The sequence below is a fragment of the Pinus tabuliformis genome, chromosome 6 (genome assembly GCF_031772625.1).
Source record: "Pinus tabuliformis cultivar Carrire ecotype Pingquan chromosome 6, CPIR1, whole genome shotgun sequence".
In the NCBI taxonomy this organism is placed as follows: Eukaryota; Viridiplantae; Streptophyta; class Pinopsida; order Pinales; family Pinaceae; genus Pinus; species Pinus tabuliformis.
The window spans coordinates 1,264,210,188-1,264,232,853 of record NC_142292.1 but is presented as its reverse complement, the minus strand read 5'-3'; positions in this window follow the sequence as shown (position 1 = coordinate 1,264,232,853).

The following is a 22,666-nucleotide window of genomic DNA, read 5'->3' as shown; positions in this document are numbered from 1 at the left end:
GGTCCACACACGTCTATGTGAATTCTCTCAAGGATCTTCGTGGCACAACTATCCTTCTCGTGAAAGGTGGATTTCACAAATTTTCCCAAAGTACACCCGTTGCACTGATCTGACTACGCAAGAGTTCCTTTAGGAAGCCCAGTAGAAATCTGCTGCAGTATATTCAAGGCTCCATGGTGAAGGTGGCCCAATCTTCGGTGCCACAGCTCACCATCATCCCGGCTCACCAATCCTTCTGCCTTGCATGCCATTGCTGCACAGCCATCTACATGCAATTGATAAGGGTTCTTGACTCGAACCCCTATCTTCCAGGTTTCTCCAGTTGTCTTACTGCGCAGGAAAGCCTTTACCTCACTGAAGACAACATCATATCCCTTGTCTTCTAACATCGCCATAGAGATAAGATTCTTCTTCAATCCTGGAACATGCATCAATTCCTTCAATACGAAGGGTTTACCAGACTCCCTCTCAAAGGAAATGGTACCGATACTGGTTGCACTGTATCTACCATCATCGCCCATCTCGATGTGCACTCCAAGATCTTTCTCATCCAGATCAGAAAACAAATCTCGATCTCCTGTCATGTGAAAAGACGCACCACTATCCAAGAACCATACCGATACCATCACACTTGATACCAAGCATGCGATCAGTGAAAAATCCAGCTCAAACTGTGAGGCTAAGGCCTCTCCCGTTGCAGATCCAGCAGCTTGCTTATTTTTCTTCTTCTGTGGACAATTTGTGGCATAATGTCCGTGAGGGTGACAATGAAAGCACTTCACCTTGGACATGTCCTGCTTCTTGCCTTTCGCACCAGAATGAGAAGCTTTCTTGTTCTTCCCCTTCTTTGCTTTGGCAGCCAAAGCGCAATTTTCTTCATCAGATGCCTTTGATGAAGATCCGTCCCCGGTATTCCGCCTAATCTCCTCTTGCACAAGATCAAACCAAAGTCTCTCCCATCCTGGCAATTTCTCCCGACCATTGACAGAGTCCTGATAGGAATTCCATCTCTTTGGAAGACCAAGGAGAGCCAAGCTCACCAAGTCCTCATCATCGACAGTCACCCCCACACTTCCCAGCTCATCCCGGCATTGGGTCAACTTCGTGAGATACTTGGGCATACTGTCTCCATTCTCACACTTAATGTTTCTTAGTTTATCCTTGAGCACCAACTTCCTCGGGTCGCTCTTTCTTTGGAATAAATCTGTCAATGCTTTCAACATCAAGTATGGAGAAGCCTTTCCATGCAGACTGGATACAATGTGATCCTTCACGCCCTCCAACAGAATCCTTCGACACTTTGCTGTCTTCTTTTGCCAAGCCTCAACTTGAGCAGCTTCAGTAGGCTTTGGGACCTCAGCATCTATGAACTCCTTCAACCCATTGTCATCTAACACCACCTCCATCCTATCTTTCCATGCAATATAATTCGAGTTTCCTTCAAGGGCATACTCCAATCGCAATCCGTTGAAAGACATTTCAACTTCGACACCAAGAAAACACTGTTGCAAATTCGAATTCCACCAGCTCAAAACTCAACCGCTTCTGATCTAAAATTCATGAGAACAAAGTATTTCTCATACAGAGATTGAATGTTTGGGCATTTACCGGATATCTCACCTTCAAAAAGAAGGATGAATCCAGAGGCTACCTGGCCCGATTACAGACTTTGCCTGAAGAAATAAAATGTAATCACTTTCTGAATAATAGATCTGACAATCAACTTTGCTCTGATACCATGTAGAAATTTGAATAATATAACACTTATTCATAGAGATTATCCTAATTATACACTATTTGCGGAATGCATGCATAATACATAACCTCCTCTACCATTGATCATCAATTTGCAGAATTAAAAAACAATTGTATGCGCACATTGAAACATCAATCACACATATCAACATAGTATGTAATGGGGAAAACATATAGCTAAAAACCCCCAACTATCTGTATATTATAATGATAGATAACATGCAACAATACATAGTACAATACTCCTCACTAGTACTCAGTACTATCTCCACCTGCTACACACAAACTAGCTCAGATCTGAACAAGTCACAGGTTCAAATCTCCTCCACTGTTTGCCTGCCTCTATTGCGCAATCCAAGTTGAGAATAGATCTGATCCAAGTTCGAATTTCCTTGTCTTGTACTGCGCAATCCTCATTGGCAATCTCAATCAAATGATTGTGCAAATCTCATGCACAGCTATAGTCACAACTGATAGTAGTTTCACCCTTTCACCCACCTCTAACACTTGTCCCCACTGAACTGTCCATGCACTGAGTTAACTGATGTATTATTTAGTTGATTTATGAGTTAATAATTAGTGAATTAATTAATAATTAATTCACATCACTCATCACTAGTGTATTTGGCAGTTAGACTAAATACAACTAGTTCAACTAAGTCAAACTGAACACAACTCCATCAACTCCTCAATCAACTCCACCAAACTCAATCACTTGAGTTCTAACTGAAGTCCATCATGCAATAGCTCAACTAACCCATAGGAAAAGCATATTTCCTTCTAGCAGTTGCATGTGCCACATCCGTAGCTCAAACTGAAGTGCTACAAGAGGATAAGATAATGTTTATGGTCCAAATATTATTAAGAGCTAATAATATTCGACTATTCTATTTTTAGACTAGCAGTCTAAAAATAGACTCCGCCCATATGTCTAAAAATAGAAGTCCATCTATTTTCACCAACATGACCAATCATCCATAAATAGAATCCTGCAACTCATAGACCATGATCCATATGTCTAAAAATGGACTTTACGCCAAAAATAGCCTGCTGGCCCACTTAGTGAAGGCGACTTCTTTTCACTAAGCTCCATCATCTTGTTGCATTTTCAACAAATTCTACTTGAAAAACTAAAACGTAAATGGAAATTGAACTAATTGACACCAAGACAAGGTTTCTACTTACACAATCAACTCATGCCTAGGCTTGCTTCTTAATAGAGATAATTATGTTATGGAAAGTGAGGAAACCTCTAATGAAATAATTCTGGTTGTTGAACTAAAACTTGGATAAAAACCATTTCAATCGACTTGGCAAACCTCACACCGCTCACACTCATACACTAGCGATATCAAAAAGGAATCACGAGTTCTGTTCTCAACAGTGAAATTAGAAAATTCAAAGAGTCCTTAACTAAATTATGTTCTCATTAAATTACTTCATCAATTAGATTACAACACAAAATAGAGTATTAATCCTCTCATTCTCGACGTATACGATTAATCCTGGGTATTCTTTACAAGTGGTTTCAATCGATTGATATTTATTTGTGTTCAAGATAAAAACCTTCAACGAGATCTAAATAACTCTTACCACATAAAAGAGACAATATTCGACTTTCAGATCATAGACACAAAGCTCCAAATATGAGACATAGTTCACACTATGAATCGAGATTTATAATTCGAAAACCAATCCACAATATAAATTCTGAAACTTAAGCAAATGAAGGAACTTGTCTCCAAGTGGTGGTGGGCCCTTGCCACTTCTAAAGAAAGTTAAAATAAATCAATGCCTAAATATTGAACAAAACCATAGCACTTACAGAGAATTCATGGCATAGTCAAATTGTATTAAGATACAAATCATAAGTTCACTTACATTCCTTCAGTTCTGTTAAGGTAAAACTTAATCACACCAATCCTTTGTCTCTTGTTCACACTTTTCTTTCCTTTTCTTTTCAATGATAAAATGCATCGTGTTGTCGTTCTGTATTTTTGAGGTTGAGGGACTAAACACATAGGACAACATCAAAACCACTTTGGAAGCTAGGATCTAGCCCTACCAGCTTCAGAGAGGGATCTCTCTATTTAATTTAGCTTTGATTTTATGTAAATTTTAGGCTAGTTATGAATGTACTTGTTTGTTTTAATTTGATTGGTTTGGTTGATTTGAGTGTTATATTTCCATTGGACTATGGAGTCTATAAACTAAACTAGAGTTTTGCATCAATTTTTAGAGGATTTCTCACAGGGCAAGCTAGGTTTCACTGACTGGATCTTTTCAGAATTTAAATGGATGGTGGAATGGAAAAAGTGTAAGGTTCAGTAGAAAGTTGGGAGCAATTAAGAATTCCCATATTTGACTTCAGTGGAAAACATTAAAATTATCAACAACCAAAATAGGGTGCTCTAAGTAACAAATCCTATTTATCACAGTTTCTATTGATTAATTCAGAAATTTACAATAACAGAGAAAGGAAAATTAATGTTTAAACAAATAGACAGAAGACACACATCACCATTTAGTACACCACATGAATCCTGTGAAAGTTCCTTGTATTATTGATGCTCCAGTACTTGGAAAAATACAATATGCAAAAGAAATTACATTTGGAAATCAATCCTTAATACTTCAAACAGTGAAGTATTTATAATGAAAATTACAAACCTTTACAAAATCATTGTCAAACCTACAGTGTATTATTAGCCTAATTATAAACAACATGGTCTAATACTGGCAAACAAATAGGCCACGTATTTGTCTATGGGGGTATTTACATCTGAATTTTCTAATTTCCTTTCTAGATTAGCATGTTAAACAATTTGAGTATCTACTTCAGATTCCAAATCAATACTATCATCTTGAAATTCATCTTTGGATTGCAGAAAACTTTCAATCTGTTTATCATTTCCAAACACCTACCAATACCTCATGTTATCTAGTATAGTTGGTCGGTGTTTCACCTCCAATACATATTCTTGATTAGGATAAGGCATTTTACAAGAGTTGGCTAAAAAGGCCAGATTGTTTGGAATGATATTTTTTTTTCTAGGAATTGTAAAAAGATCATATTCAAGAAAACTTTCTAGAAAGTCAAGCATAGTGTTTATGTATGCTCTCATTCTAGGGTGTTTGGCTGAATACTCTCCTTTAATTTGTTTGATAATTAATTCAACATCCCCTTGAATGGAGATTCTTTTAGCACCTAATTTTTTCAACAACTGCAATCCTAGTATAAGGGCTTCATACTCTGCTATGTTATTGGTACATTGAAAATTAAGCCTGTATGAGTGACACTCAACATGATTATTTCCTGTGTTCACTACCCAAATTTCTGCTCTAGAACCATCTTTTCTACAGGAGCCATCAAAACTCATGTTCCAAAGAGGTTCAAGAGGAGTATTTAGTTCTGTTATGTGTGATTAGGTTGGGTTTGTTTTAGAAATTTAAGTTTCAGCATTGATCACTTGAGTGTTGATATCCCCATCATTGTAAAGAATAAAAGAATCCAAATCTGAATGAATAGAATAAAGTGGATAGTTGTGAGGTTTCTCTTGACTACTCACCATGAATTTCATCAAGGTTTCCCTATATAATCTTCTTTGTTGGCCAAAAACCGGTATGGTAACAAAGGTCATATCCATCTGTAGGGTTCCTTGTAATTTTTCTCCCCATGAGCATGACAACAACATGCCATACTTAGGGGGATATCTGCAACCACTATATCCATTACATACTTTTAGTTGGGATTTGTCCTAAAGTAACACACGAGTCTTTGATGAGACCTAAACATCTTACTTTACTGGAATCAAAAGAGTATAAGTCTTTATAAGGCCTGGTAATATCAAGTCCTAATTTCTCCATAACAACTTTGGGCATTAAGTTGTGGGAAGCTCCTGAATCTAACATAGCATTATGGATGATTTTATCAAGAATATTTAAGCTAACATAGAATGGAGGAACACCCCGTTCCTGTGGTTTACCTTCAACTTCCAGTCCAAATAAGGGTTCAAGATGGTCATCATTCAAATTTACAGAGTCAGTGTTTTCCCTTATGTTTAAAGATTTCATTACTTGGGGTCTGTACATATTCTTGTTCATTAACTCTGTGAAAGGAATAGGGATTTTCAATTTTTCTAATTCATTCTCAATATTGAATGATGTTTGAATCTTAATCAAGTTAGGAAGTTCAAATTGATCTATGTTTTTCTTGGTTATAGGCTCTTTTTGTTGACTAGTGGTTGGGATATCTATTTGAGTAGTTTTAGAAACATTATCACTTATCTTCTTGATAGGGGTTTCTACTTTTTTCTTACTAGAATTATCCACAGTTTTCTTAGGAAGATTGTCTGTGGTTTTCCTAGGTTCAATTTCAAATGACTTTTTAGCAGGATTATCTGAGTTTTTGGTGTTGAGAGTGTCTGGATTCTTTTTTCTCCTAAGGTTATACTGCTTATGGACTTCCATTATGGAATTTTCAAACCCTTGTTTATATTCATCTGATTCTTCAGAATCTAGTTCAGTTTGGGCTAGGAGAAAAAGTTCTTGCTCCTCTTGAGTGAGGAAAATTGTTTCATCATCGTTTATCCCCATCAAATTTATTTGATTATCATCCAAATCTTCAACAATATTCCCCTCATCATCTGTGTAATTTTCCTAAAAAGGAGGTCGAACCTGCTGGTCTAGACCCTTTTGTTCTCTTTGTTTGATTTGGGGAACATTTCTTCTAAAGTTTTGGTTTCTATTTTGAGGAGAATTTTGGTTCTCTCTTACTTGAGTTTGGTCATTGATGTTTACTCTTTGCATCATCTGATTCACTACTCTCACTAGGTTATCAATTTTATGATCAACAATAGAAGTAGAAGGTTCTTCTTTTATGGTAATTTGGCCTTGTTGGCTAAGATGTTAGCTTCAACTTTAATAGCATTAGCTTGCATTTCTTCCAAAGTTTCTCGGTCGCTCTCTCTAAATTGATATTCCATATCTAAATCAAAACCATCAAGAAAATCAATTAAATCTAAGTCAGGGGAGGGCTTGATGTCTCATGGAATGGAATTGTAAACAATGTTAAACTGTTATAGTATTCTTCCACACCTTCATTTGGTTTTCCTTTCAGTATTTTATATTCATTTAGGAGTTGAAGTGGATTTTTCTTGATCTCCCATCTAGCTAAGAAAGTTTGATGGAAATCCTCCAAATTAGCTACACTTCCTGTAGGTAAACTCCTAAACCATTTTTTGACATCACCTCCTAAACTTTGAGCAAACAATCTCATTTTAACATCAGCTTCATCTACTTCTTGAAGGTCAAACACACCATTCATCCTGTCCACATGCTGCTGAGCAATATAAGCACCAGTGCTATCAAAGGTCACAATTTTAGATTGATAATCTCCAGGCATAACATTTAGCTAGCCTGGTAACACCAAAGGTGCATACCTACCTGCCATAGCTAGTTTGGAAGGTTGACTAGAAGATGGACCTGATGTAGGTGTAGTTGTGATAACTACAGGGATAGTAGGAATAACAGTTTGAGATATCAGGGGTGAGGAATTTGAGACTATGGAATGAGTAGGACTGGGAGGTTGTAGATGAAAAAACTGGGAAGATTGACTAGATAAAGAGGCTGATGCAACTATTAAAGTAGAAAATTCAACAGATTGTTGAATATAAGCTTCTTCAATAGCTTGATGCAAAACTAAAACTAGACCTTGTAATTTTTCAAATTGTTGTAGGGATTCAAGGTTAGGATTTGTTTCAAGAAGCTGGGTTTGGGGTATGTATGGTTTCCATAGGGCTTTATCAATGACATTTTGATCTACAAAAGCCTCATATTTTAATCTAAACAAACTATGCTAGAAGACAAATCAAAGTTTATATCTTGAATAGTTTCAAATTTCTCTGGAAGAGAATTAGACCTTGAAAAATGACTATTCTTAGGAGGAGGATTGAATCTAGACAAACGACTATTACTACCTTGACTCTCTGTAAAACTTCTATTTCTCACCAATTTTTCTGGATTATCTACAAATTTAGCAATGTTGGGATCAGGGTGAGCCCTAGCGAAAACTCTTTTGGGAGCCATGTCTATTAAAAACCATCACACAAATATAAAAAAACAAATCAATGAAACACTTAAATATTTACAAAATAAAAACCTCAAATCATGTATTTCACAATGATATATAAGTTTAATTCAGATAAATACGGATTGAATACCAGGGAATTATGATTTCTCAATCTAAAGAGTTTTTGTTCCCCAGTATGGTCGCCACTATGTTGTTATTCTGTATTTTTGAGGTTGAGGGAGTAAACACATAGGACAACATCAAAACCACTTTGGAAGCTAGGATCTAGCCCTGCCATCTTTAGAGAGGGATCTCTCTGTTTAATTTAGCTTTGTTTTTTTGTAAATTTTAGGCTAGTTATGATTGTACTTGTTTGTTTTAATTTGATTGGTTTGGTTGATTTGAGTTTTATAATTCCATTGGGCTATGGATTTTATAAATTAAACTGGAGTTTTGCATCAATTTTTAGAGGAGTTATCACAGGGCAAGCTAGGTTGCACTGACTGGATCTTTTCATAATTTAAATGGATGGTGGAATGGCAGAAGTGTAAGGTTCAATACAAATCTAGGAGCAATTAAGAATTCCCAGATTTGACTTCAGTGGAAAACATTAAAATTATCAACAGCCAAAATAGGGAGCTCTAAGTAACAAATCCTATTTATCATATTTTATGTTGATTAATTCATAAATTTATAATAACAGAGAAAGGAAAAACAATGTTTAAACAAATAGACAGAAGAGACACATCACCATTTAATACACCACATGAATACTGTGAAAGGTCCTTATATTATTGATGCTCCAGTACTTGGAAAAATACAATATGCAAAAGAAATTACATTCGGAAATCAACCCTTAATACTTCAAATAGTGAAGTATTCAGGGAAAATTTTAAGAACCCCCCCTAAATTTACATGTATAATAAATGGGCGAATCTCCAATGGTATATAGGAAAAATGGAAGGCGATTGTATCAATAATATGATATGTATATATAATTTTTTGGCGAATCTCTCACGAGGCATGGCCAATATACAAAAATGAAATCATTGCATTTCTTTAAAATATATTTTGAAATCAAAATTACCGAAATTACATATCGATAACCTAGTTGGTGTAGGATAAAATTCACCCGTGCCATTCACAGTAAGCATGAGAAAAAACCTAATACTATATATAAAACCAAGAAAAATTCAAATTCATCACTTCTAGGGACCTCGTAACCACCCTGCCAATACACAAGTATGTTCATGTTTGCAATTAGAAAAATTACCCAAATTACAATCTGTTTACTCCAGCATATGTTGGAAAGTTATAGAAGGATGACTAGTGCAATCAATTCATTCCTTTTAGCCCTAGATTTGTTTCAGTTTAAAACAGAAGTATACAAATATACTTGTCCAATGTCTATGCTTTAACCATTCACCTTAAGATGTTTTTACAATATAATTTCCTAAGTCTATTTAATATCTTCATTATCATAAAAACCAACCTATATCCATCTTAACTCCACATCTACCACTCTTAGGGGGATGAAATCTATTTATCCCTCTGAGCACTTGGTAGACCCAGAATTAAGATGGATCTAAGATGATAGAATTTCCCCTTTAAATAGTCTATGCTCACATGAATACCATGGTATTACCATGGGTCAATACCATGGGTTATCATAAACCTGGAGCTTAAAAATTACTATTAGTAATTTATAAAAATTAATAAAATTAATAGTTGATTTTTATTTTATTTTTTTATTTTAACCAAGCTAAAATGTTTAACATACATTAAATTACAACATCCATTTTTACTCTTGATCGGATCAAATATTTTTTCACTCTATGCTAGTTTGCATATCACGATATTTGATACCTCTCGGGGGTTAGTAGATCCAAAGTAAAGATGGATCTATGCTGGTTTAATTCCCCCATTTAAATAGGCTACATTCAATACCATGTGCCATTTTGGTGAATACCATGGGTCAATACCATGTGCCATTATTATTTTTATTAATACTAATATTAGGGTTAATAATGTTTTTTGCATGGTATTAATAACAATCTAGTCCATGGTATTTGTCCCATAGTATTTTGCCCATAGGTTTCACCTAAATATAACGCATTTTTTGAGTGTTCTTAAATATAAGGTGACTTATGGAGTAAATATAAAAAAATGTTTTATTTGTTTACCATACCTCTCGTTTATTTATATTTTTATTAATTTACCATACCTCTTTTACAAATATGGTATTTGGCCCATAGGATTCACTTAAATAAAACCTCTTATATTTTTATTAATTTACCATACCTCTTTTACAAATATTGTATTTGGCCCATAGGATTCACTTAAATAAAACCTCTTTCTTGAGCCTTCACGAGGGTTATGGACTAAATATAAAAAGAGGTTTTATTTATTTACCATGCCTTTTGAGCAAGTATAAAAAGGCGTTTTATTTATTTACCATACCTCCACTTTACTTATATTTTTATTTGTTTACACCCTTGCATGTATATAAGGTGACTTATGGAGTAAATATAAAAAATGTTTTATTTATTTACCATACCTCTCATTTATTTATATTTTTATTAATTTACCATACCTCTTTTATAAATATGGTATTTGGGCCTTTGGCCCATAGGATTCACTTAAATAAAACCTATTCTGGAAAATGGGCAAATGGATTCACTTAAATAAAACCTATTCTTGAAAATGGGTGAATGGAAGGTTGTAACTCCTAATTTTAAGGGCTAAATTTACCTTTTTTACCCTCTCCCTTAAAATAAGGTGGGTTATTTGAGGTGATTTGTAAAAATGTACTATGATACAAAATATTCGCCCGCTAAAAATTTAAAACCCCTTAATTTCGCCAAAGGGCGAACATTCGCCCCTAAAATTTTCTATGGAACTATTTATAATGAAAATTACAAAAATACTTTACAAAATCGTTGTAAAATCTGTAGTGTATTATTAGCCTAATTTTAAACAATATGATCTAATACTGGAAGACAAATAGGCTAAGTAAGCAACTGAAAGGAAAGGTGGCCCTGTTTTGATGGTTTCAGTTGCTGAGTCAACCCGAAACTATGTTGCATCGCTGAACTAACTATCATACTAGCTGCTGCACTAGCAACTTGTTTTACTGCTCCTGAATTATCCTCGAATTTAGTAAATTGACCAATTATTCCCATCTGCTTTCACCAGATATTGTCAATTTTGTTATCATGTGATAAATTTCATCTACCTCTGTGTATTTGGAAAAGGTCGACTTCACAGTAAAAATGTGTTTTACTTCATTTTGTACATAGAAATCATTTAACATGATTTCCAAAAAGGTCTGTGTTGTTACACTGCCCTTAATCCCACTAACCTTGATGCTTCTTCTAGCCATTTCTTTCATTTTCGGGACATAGTCTTCCTGAGTGATCAATTTCTCATTTATCACATAAATGCTTGGCAGTGCTTTCTAGATCAAAGCTTCAATTTTGTTAGTAAATTTCTTTACTTGCAACTCCAAGGTTTCACATCTTTCTTCCAACTGATCAATGAGATTTCTCTTTGTCAATATTTTCTTGACTTCTAGAATGGTGGTAGTTCTATCACTGATCCGTACTTCTTCAAGCTCATACTTGGACTTTGAGTTTAAGAACTTGATTATGTTAGAGGTTTTTGTGGGCATCTCTCCCAACTTTTCTCTTCCTTGCACAATAGTTCCTGTAGCCTTTTCTATCATCTCTTTCTTCTCAAATATGATTTGGATAGAAGGAAAAATCTCATTCATGGATTCAAGTATATTCATCCAAATGATTTCCTTGGCTTGGGCCAAGGTTTGACCAATTGAAGTGTCTCTCTCTACCTTCTGCAACTTCTCCAACAGTCTCTGTGAGTTTTGCATTTCAGTAACCCGAGTTGCTTCTGCTTTGGCCCTTTTCACTTCTAGAGCTTTGAGTTGGCCCTGCAAAGTCTCAATCTCCTTTGACTGGAGTGACATATTCTCCAGTGCCTTTGTTACTTGTTCAACACACACAGTTTGAGTGGAAGAAGTGGTTGTAGTGGTTATCCCTATTAATGGAAGTTGAGAAATAGGTATGTCATCTATGGGGACAATGGCCATCTTCAGAATCTCTTCCTTCTCCTTTATCATTTTCTTAATCTTTGCCTCCATCTACCTAATCTATATATTTTGTTCTATGATTAATTTCATCATATCTGATTTCTGTGCTTCACCTTCTTCAATGTCCTGTTGTACTATGAAAAAAACCCCCATTTATGTATAGTAATAACTAATGTTAGACATATAAATGGGAACACTTTTTAAAAATTTAGTCTTTAGAAAATAAATCTTAACTCAAAGAAATTTCCTTAAGAAATTCTTAGAATGACCCAAGTTTAGGATCCCCATCACAAATCGCATTTTTCCATGTGATGATCATAAACACCTTAAAGAAATTACGATATGCGGTTAAAACTCTCGCTGCGACATACCAATAAAAACCCCTTAAGAAGTCGCAATCTCATTTCGCAAGAGTTGCAAGTAAATAAGACCTGCCACAATGTCATCCGCCAACAATTTGAAAAATGCAATATTGCGATATCCACAATCGCATTTTTCATTATGAATAGGTAACACTATATAACATTGTTTTAAAAACTGTGATGCGTGAATCAAGTAGCAAGTGTCGGAAGTAACTGTGTTTTAAATATAATAATGAATGGTTTGACAGGGTAATTAATATTTAGCAGCCCGAGGAGAGGTAATGATTTTGCAAGTTATGGCTAGTTAATGTTGAGTATCTCATTTGAAATCCTCCCACAATTCAAAGTCTTTTCACAAAGTTTTCAGCCTTAATCGCCCAATATTGTCTCTGCTAATATATCTTGTCCATTTCAGGCAAGCTACAAAAGATATGTCATTGCGGAAGGTGATGCAAAAATAGAAAAAGATGAGCATTTCAGAGTCTGATCTTATAGAAATGTCTCTTCTATTCTCTGATACGATCTACAACGCTGACAGGGGAGCAACAGCATGGGAGGTCATATAAAATAGGCTTGAGGACGAGCGTCCTAATATTACTATCACAAGAGAAACTACTGACTCAATAAGACTTTCGGGACTCTAATTTAAGGATGATGCTTGTTCTTTCCTTCATAGGATAGGTGCGAGAGCTAAAATCCTCCAATACACTGATATGATTAGCTGGGTGGTGGAAAATCTCACCATTGAAGATAGGAAATTCAGGAATTCGAGAATGGAACTCATGGGGTCATTCAGAGTATAGGACCTGAAGCAAATGTACCATATACCTGACCCTTAGGATATATATGATAAGACATACGTGGCCAACTTCAAAAAAAAGAATGAAGAACCCCTCAAGATGATTCAGGACTGGAGAGTACTAGAGAACAAGTTCAAATTTGATAAATCGGGTATGTATCCTATAGCCTCTTTGGCGAACCCCTACAACTATGCAGCTGCTATGTTATGTAGACTATACGGGTTACCTAATAATGCTAATTTTTCCATAGAATGGATTCCTCTGATTGATGCCTGTGTTAATTCCCACATCATGAATTGGGCCACCATCCTATCTGATAACCTAGCCACCATCATCACCGAATATCGACAGAAGAGGTCCTCCTCTCCAGAGAAGCTTCCTCAATTCTATTTTAGTGCCTACATTATGGACGCCATCTGTTTCTGCACTAAATTTCTAATCATGGGTTGGAAATGGACCTTGTAGGACCCTTACCCTATGCATCTCAGCCATAAGCAAATTTTGGAATCCCATTATATACCCCATTTCTATAAAATATGTCATGTTGTTATTTTTCCATTACATCAATTGATTTTCAATAAGAAAGCCCCCAGGTTTTCCCAAGAAGCCGCTACAGACCTTTTGGTTGTCGGCAAATATTTTGTTGAAGAATGGTTTACCTACATTACGGTTTTTGGTAGCACAGGAGACCCACATGTCCTCCCTTTGTACGTTTATGATAAATTGTTAGCAAGAGAAATAGCCCACCAGAGTGTGGGAAAAGGCCTGACCAAAGTTCTCAAAGAAAGCAATAATTTATTATGGCCATCCTTTCCTATCAGGTGCGGTTCTTTTTCTTTAGAAAATTTTAATCATGCGATAAAGGAGTCAATAAGCCTAGAAGGTCTGAAGCTCCATACTTTCCCTAAAAGGTAATTTGATCCAGACAAGATAGCAAATAACATCACCACTTCAGTAAAGATCAAGCCTTATAACCATGAGGCTAACAATTTTGAAGACCTTTTACAATCAGCTCAATCCTTCGAACAATTATTCGAATGGGCAAGGACAAACCTGAGTCCTGGAGATTTTGAGAGCTTTTAGGAGTTCAAAAACAAAAGATTCGAGGTAATCCCACTACATTTGTTGAAAAATGAGGACAAGCCTACTCCTAGTGTGATTGTCAACAACGAGGCACCTTATTCTCTCTTAGAGTCTCATGTAGATACAGGGAAAGCACTAAACACAAAGAAGGCCCAAGGCATCAAGACTACTGCAGAGTCCAGTAGGAAATCAACCAAAAATTAGGGTATGGGTACCCCACCCAAAGATATTGTTTTGGAGATCGAAAGAAGCAGCCTGGAGCAGGAGTGGGATCAATTCAATAAGAAACTACAAGACACTCCCAAGACAATAGATTCTTAGGAAACTACGAAGTATCAAACTCCTCTACATGTTCAGAAGAATATAGACTCTGAACCGATGGATGAGCAAGCGATGACATCTCAGCAGACTAAAATCATCCCCGCCCTACCCACATCGGAAATTATCTTGAAGGTGACTGAAATCCCTCCTCTTGACGTGTTCTACAGCCTGCTACATAAGGTTGTAGTAAGGAGACAGAGGAAAAGGAGAAGGATTGAAACACCTGAACTCCCACGTGGGAATGAGTAAATGGACATAGTTTGGAAGGATGTCCCTTCCAACCCAGCTAAAAACTTGACAATATTGTCACAGTTTACAGGAGCATATGCAATTGCTACCATGGAAAAAGTTATCGAAATATCTCTTTTGTTGAAAGCAAAAAAGAAAAGATTGCACAACTCGAGCAACAGCTCGAAATAGAGAGGGCAAGTGTGAACAGGTAGGCCGCTAAGGAGGTGTTGAAAATAAGCCATGAAGCAGACATATCAGCCAAAAATATGCAACTCCAAGACTTGCAGCAAGCCATGGAAATATATAAGGATGTTCCTATTGTCGAGGAATTCATCAAAGAGGCGTTGGAGCTTAATTCTCTCTTATTGAAGAAGCAAGAAAAATTTTGCCAAAAGATGTCACATATCGCTCCTTATCTGATCACTAGTAGCTAGCTAACAGATAAAGCAATTGACCAAAGAACTAAGTTTACTGATATGAACAACAGAATCTCAGATTTCATCGAATGGCAAGAAAAAGAAGAGGGGAAGAAAGCCAATATGCCTGAGATTGAAGAGACACACAAGGACATTCTTTTCACAAATTGGGATGCAAGGATCAAACAAGCTGAACTAGTAGTGGCAAGAGCGGTTGGGGTGTCAAAGAATATAATAAAGGCAGTAAACCACACCTTTTTTGCCACCAACTTGGTAAAAGAAGGCAACTCGAAAGAACTACCCGGTTTGAATGACTTGCATAACAAATGGAAGGAAAGAGCAGAAACTCAAAGGGAAGCAATCACAAAATTGGCAAAGACTGATTGGGAGTCGTATTGGCAATACCTTGTCAAGCCACACAGTCAAATCATGACCCTTAACTGCTCTCTCCATTCAACTCAGTGGATGTTTCCACCTCTCACAGATGCGATTTTCGTAGGACAGGTCAGAACACATTTTGGGGCACCTCCTCAAGTAAAATCAATGGCCAATATATGTGATTTGAAGGACAAGTTGGCATACAGTGAATTGTCATCATAGACTCTACTCATCAAGCCATTGTTTATTTTTAGAGTTAGTTAACTAGTTAGGAGGAAGGTTGTTTGAAACCTCCTCAAATTTTTGTATAATCTATTTTTGAACATTAGTTAGAATAGTGTTTATACCCTTCCAATGCATTTTAGAGAAGGGTCCATAATTTTATCAAAAACATTTGCAAAGAATGCACTATTGTATGTTTGTGAATTTTTTGGTGAAATTATGGAACATGATCGTTTCTTTTAAATATTAGACTACATTCCTTTTTTGATGCACTTTTGTATACTTGGAAGATAATTTGATCTGAAGAAAGGAGTTTATCTATGTCATTATTGAAATAAGCAGAACTTCACATATATGGTACTTCTATATTATATGATTAGCCATGTTTCTGTTTGATTAGTGACAACACTTTATTTTCATGAATTGTATATGAGATATGTTTTTTCTATTAAAGCATTAATTGCACTATTGTATGATGCCTAGCTGAGATTATTAATTTTCATATATATGTGTGTGTGTGTGTGTGTGTGTGTGTGTGTGTCATCATATATGCGATATATTTTATACATTTATTTGACTAACTATTTAGTCAAAGAAATTATCTTTACACGTTATCATCTCTATTTTATGCGTGAAAGATTTTTATTATCACATGTCAAGCTGATATCTTTGTAGATCACATTGTTATAGACATTTTTGTGCCTCGCCTCATGGAGCATGAAATGTCAATAATCACAGGGATCCTCAGTCCCTAAACATGTTGTTCTTACCCCTAAAAGAACAAGGTCATCAAACAACAGCACTTCCAATCAGTTCTCCACCTGAAAACACTTCAAAACAGGCTTATTTTGGATCATGTCAGCTGCTCCACTGAGCATCTGCGCTGGAATGCAATTGTCCCTCCTTGTACCTGCGCTGGAAGTCAAGATTAATGAAGGCTACCTGCGCTGGGCGAGATTGGCCAAGTGGCACAGTCATTCTGCAAGGTGTCAACTTCCCAGGAAGCTTCCAAACTGACACTTGGTTCATGAGATTCGCCCTGTGATGAGTAAGAGGTACTTGATCACCATGTGTAAGCAAGGATCTCCAAGTGGACTCAAGAACTGAAGATTAACTGAAGAGGGAGAGGACACTAGTCAGCTCTATGCCAGCCTCAAGCTGACTCATCCTCTCTTCTTCTCTCCTATATATAGAGCTCTTCTATGAGGTCTAAGGGGGCTGGAATTTTGTGTAAAGCAAGGAGGTGCTGTTGGTTTACAGTTAGAGCTATTGGGTGATTGTTTTACTAGAGGTGAAGAGGAGAGTTCTTGCTGCTGGGGAGGTGCTGCTGGATTGGAGCCATCATTAGTTGTAACCTTCTCAGAACCCTGTTACTTCTATCAATAAAGTTTTGCATGTTCTCCTATATACTTGTATTGCATTGATGTATTGTATTTACATGTATATTTGATTCATCCTAATCCATGCTTCAGTTATGAGTACATGTATCTTGTAGTTTGCTCTTTTGTTTTGTGCAGGATCTGTGTGTAGCTGGACCGGCAAAGAGAGCAAAGAGCTGGGAACAAGAGACAAAGAGAGAGGACAAGGATCGACTAAGCGAAAGACACCAGGTTGGTTAATCTTTCTTCATTCTCTCTGTACTTTCATAAAGGAAATCATCAAAACTTTACTTTCAGTTGTTGCTAAAGACTGTCACCTTTAGAGTAGGGATAGGGTCATCCGCATCGGATACTTTTCCCCACAACAAACTGGCGACTCCGCTGGGGAAGCCTAGTATCTTGTTGGTGTTTGTAGTATTTTGCTATTCATTTCTTGAAGAAAAGAGTACCAAATCGAAAAGCTTTTGACTATATCAAAAGCAAAGTAGAGGGACTGCTACTCTTGCTCATTTGCTGAGCAAATTCAAGATTTGAAGAGCTTATCTACAAAAGACTCTTTACTCTTTGTGATAGATCTTCATCCTCTTGATCATCCCTTAGCCTGTACTTGACCTATAGCTTTTTATTTCAGCAAAAACAGTGCATTTTTGAGCTTTTTATGACCCGGAAAACTTTGCAGACGTAACTCTCGTATCCCAGAGCAGGCTGTCCACAGGCAGTCTGCATTACAGCGCAGGTACTCCCTTCGGGAACTGTGCTGAGAGTCAAACTGACAGACCAGAGCCTGCGCTGGTCCAGTTAGCCATTGTCTTGCTCAGTTTTCCCATTGTGTCTGAGCCCTGTTTTCACTGATTTTTTGCTGATTGCTTGCTGGTCATTGTACTTGCTGTAAACCACTTCTCCTTGACATTATTCCGCCTCAGTTGTGTGATGAAACTGTGAATGTTCTTTCAGTATTTCTTGTTTCAGTTACAGTTTCCCATTGTGAAAAGCGAACCAGTATAGCTGTGGCCTCTTAGATCCCGAACTGTAAAAATGTCTTTGTGATCTTATGAGCTAGTTTTATTACTGTTCATGGCTGTTTGAGTTTGTTTGTTTTTCACTTTATGGTTTGAATCTATACATTTCCAGTGTTTAAACAAGTCGATCATAAGGTGTCTTTTTGATTTTGGACAAGCTTGTTTATTTCTACTTGAAATTAGATTCAAAATCATACAACAGTTTCCTTTCTGTCTTACATCAACATTAAGGATAACGAAAAGAAATACATGCATTGTGCATTTTGCATTTGACTGTGTGCTTGACGATTTAGGAAAATGTGCATTTTAGTGTGTGTTCTATGATCTGTGGAAAAAGTTGTGTCTTTCTTTTCCCTCAGTAGATTAAGGTTTTCAAAGTTGAAAGATTGAAAAGATTTGCTTCTCATTCTTAGATTGCATATAGGAAGTTGTATATATACATCTCGTGGCGAACCTGAAAGGCAAACTGTTAAGAAAGATCAACATTAAAATAAACTCAATTTACATAACAACGCTTTGGAATTTAACGCAAACATCTAGAGGTCTAGGTAGAGACGTGTTCCGGCGTCGTTAAACATAGTGACTGTCGATCTCTACGAAGGTGGGTGATTCCTCCTGAGAGTCGGTGGCACTAACACGGACTTGAGCTCCCGCGTACCGTCGCGTATATTGGGAGACCCCTATAGGCTTTTATCCTTTATCCTTAGGAAACCGTGTCGGCCGCCCTACTGATCGCGATGCAGTGAACACAGCATTCACGAAGATCGACCACCCGTACCGTAAAACGTATTCTGTGGTTTCGCGAAAGGTTTGGCACACCCTCTACCTAGATCTCCAGAGCAGTTTCTTTTGGCCTTTTTCAAACTCTATAACTGAAAAAGTCTAACCGAGCATTTGTCACTTCGGGCTCGTTAATACATCGAAGGCGACTAGAGTCATCTTTAGCTTTTTCTCGACTCTTAAAACATGAAAAAGCAAGTTTGTGTCTAAAAGCGTCGTTAATAAAATTTATTTTAAGCGGAACATAATCACCTATTATTCCCACGTTGATCTTTCAGTTGAAAAGTATGGAGCCCACCAACCAAGGAAGTAACCTTGGCGGAAGTCCAAATCCCTTCTCCTCTTGGGGAGATGTTGGTGCGCCTCATATGGCTACATTGTCACTTCCAGGATTGACAATCGGCCTCCCTGTATGGCTCTTTTCAACTAATGTAGTCCAGATCGCCACTAATCCTGAGCAGTCGAATCAACAGTCAGAACAATCTAGAACTACCCACCAGCCTTCCACTTCTTATGATACTTCCTCTGATCCTTCATCTTCCCAAGGTAGAGCTGGCAAAAGTCAGCCTCCCAAGGAGAAGAAGGAAAAGAAGAAGAGAGAAAAGAAGCAGAAGGAGCCTCTGGCGAAGGCGACTGGGGGCAAGCAGAAGAAAGCTGACAAAAACCCACACACTGCACCGACCGGGCCTAAATCGCCATGTGTCATTTGCAAAGGGATCCACTTCCATCGTGATTGTCCTTGTATTCCCCGGATACTAAGGGACTGGTCCCCAAGGTTGCACAATCCGGTAGCATCAACCTCTGGTTGTCATGTTGATTGCAATCCGTCGACTAATGAGAGTGAAGGACGAAGAAGGGGACCAAGATCACCCTGTCTATTGTGTGAAGGCAATCATGCCATCCACAAATGTCCATTCTTAGATGAGGCAAAGAGAGTTTTGGAAGATCGTCCGGTATCACCGTTACGACTTCCTCCTGGATACCAAAAACTCGTGCCTAATCCCTCGATAGTTGAAAATCCAGCTGGCCCGCTCAAGTGGTCAGCTGAAGTGTCGGTCATTGAGAATGAACCTACTGAATCCAGACCAGACGAAAGTCTAAAGGTCGAAACGGCAGTTGACCCGGTTCTTCCTTCAGAGGTTCTATCGTCCAATGACTCCGTCATTGAAGACCCGTCTTCAAATGACACCGTCGCCGAAGAGTCGTCTTCATGCGACACCCTCACTGAAGAGAATAAGGATGACACCATCCAGGTTCTTTTCATCAGCACCGACTCCGATGAGCGTCAGGGCAATGCGCCCATTCCTTTATCGCAGGAAGGAACATCATCAGAGTCATATCCGGCCATATATTCGGTCCCACCACCAAGCAACCTGGTTGTATCCTTTGATTGGAATCAACTAGGCAGACCCCGGTTACCAGCCAGTGTACCATTCAGAATCATTGTCCAGATCTATAGAATGATCATGGCTGGTACTATCATTGATGAAGGGGCGTCTGTGAGTATCCTTTCCTCTGTTGCTTGGAAAGCACTGGGTTCCCCAGCGCTTTTACCTGAGTTGAGAAATCTCTCAGGTTTTGATAAAGGAACCAGTCGACCATTAGGGATCCTCCCCAATGTACCTGTTACATTGAAAGGGAAGACCGTCGAGATGAACGTGATGGTCATCCAAGGACCTTTGGATTATAACCTACTCCTTGGGCGGGACTATATTTATTGCATGGGAGCGATAGTCTCCTCACTCTTTAGAGTAATGTGTTTTCCACACGAAGGAAGGGTGGTCAAGCTCGTAGACCAACTTTCGTTTCCGGGATCTCGCATCGCAAATAGTCAAATACCATTCCTAAATGGTCTGTTCACTCAAGATTCGCCTCCACCCCCAGTCCTTCTTCCCGATGAGTGCGAGTGATTCGGAAAGAAAGACTGGAACCCAGGGGGCATGCACCCTGGTCTGCTTCGGGCAGAAGAAACCCCGGGTATAAGGAAGAATTTCCGCAGAAGAATATGACTAGTCCGTACCCCGTCCGTGGAAGGAAGTGGGGTTGTTCTGGAATAGTGTTCTTTTGTTAAAGTTATGTGTTTGGCAAAAGAGTCATTCACCTTTGTCTAAAAAAGTGGGCGATGCCCAAGTAGGAATTCCCTTATCGCGACGAATAGTAACCATCTTTGAATTCAAGCCTCGCCCATTAAAACATATGTTTTGAAGGATAAGCAGGGGCAGCCTACAAAGTAGGGGACTATATTGTTGTGATAGAGGGTAACCATCTTTGGACAACCCAATGATAGACACCGCCAAAGAAAGAGATTGATTTGCGGCAGCAAATCGAACCGTCTTTGGAATAATAAGAAAGAGGCAAGCCTCCCTCAATAATACCAATGTTTTATCTTTGAGTAGTGTTCTTCCATTGTCACAAATAGCTGTTTGTTAAAAGTGGGCCGACGGGAAGCCTGAGTACTGCGTAAGACCCCTTAGAATAACGAGAAGACAAGTATCGTTAACATTAGATTGGCAAGATGACAAGTAATTGTGAACACCCAAAGAAAAGCAGAGGTAGGGGAGAGGAGGGGCAGCCTCGAAATTCTATCCTATACCTGGGGGCATGCAAACCTTCTGGAGTGCAAGCTAGGGGCGGTTATTTATCTGGTTTTAAGATTAGCCGTTTCCAAACTTGCATGAAAGAAGCCTGTGGGGCAAAAGTAAAATTTGCCAAAAGTGAGCATAGCTGTGGTAAGGCATAAGCTCTATAAAAATTGGTCCTTACGGGAGGCGTTCTTTTTATGACTGGTATATCGAGCAGTTTTAGCATATAGTTCATGCTCGTTAAAAAATAAACGCAAATTCGAGCAGTTTTATGACTGAATTTATGCTCGTTAAAAAATAGAAAAGTGTGAGCAAAAGTTTCCCCCAGAGTTCAAGCTCATGGAAAAAATGAACCGGTAAATAACCTTTTGAGATCGTAAATTCATTAGCCATAAGAACCTTGATCGTGTTTTCATCCATCACCTCCACTGTTCATTTGGCCGATCATTCACTTCCATTTGTGTGTTTACCTCTTTTTGAGAAACAGCTGCGAAGAGTGATTTCACCTAGCCATCCTTGTGACACTGCCGTGATTGGAAAATTCCAATTTGTACCTGGAATCAATTGCTATCCCTGTTTATCACTCGTTCCTCAAAAGACGAGTCTTCTTTCAGCTCTTTTCACTGACTCGTAAAAATATGAAAAGTTTGCCGAGTTTTGGCCTTCCAGCTCGTTAAATGACCGGAACGCTATCCCTCCTCTAAATTTTAATCTTTTTGGACCTGAGGGATTATTGCACAAAAGGATCGAGCGCTTGTCTTGTTCGGCTCGTTAAAAGTACCGAACAGCCATCCCTTCTGTATTGTTTTATACTTTTTCGGACTTAAGGGATTTGCTGACGAAAAAGGAATTATGGAGTTGACTTTCCGTACCTTTTCAGACTCTCTAAAAATGAAAAGGACCGAGTTTTCTTTGTCGTTAGACTCGTTAAAATGATTAAATAGCGACAAACTTGTCTTTAGACGAGAACGAGTTTCCCTATCGCTAGGCTCGTTAAATCATAGCGATGGGCTTGCCCGAAGGGCAGATTATAGAACAAGCATATGTTATCCTCCTCAAGCTTGACAAAAATAAAGAGGTACTGGTCAGAAATGACTGGGGAAAAATTGGGAGAACATCAAAGTTTAAAGGTAGCAAGTCACTCTTGAACATGACACTTTTCC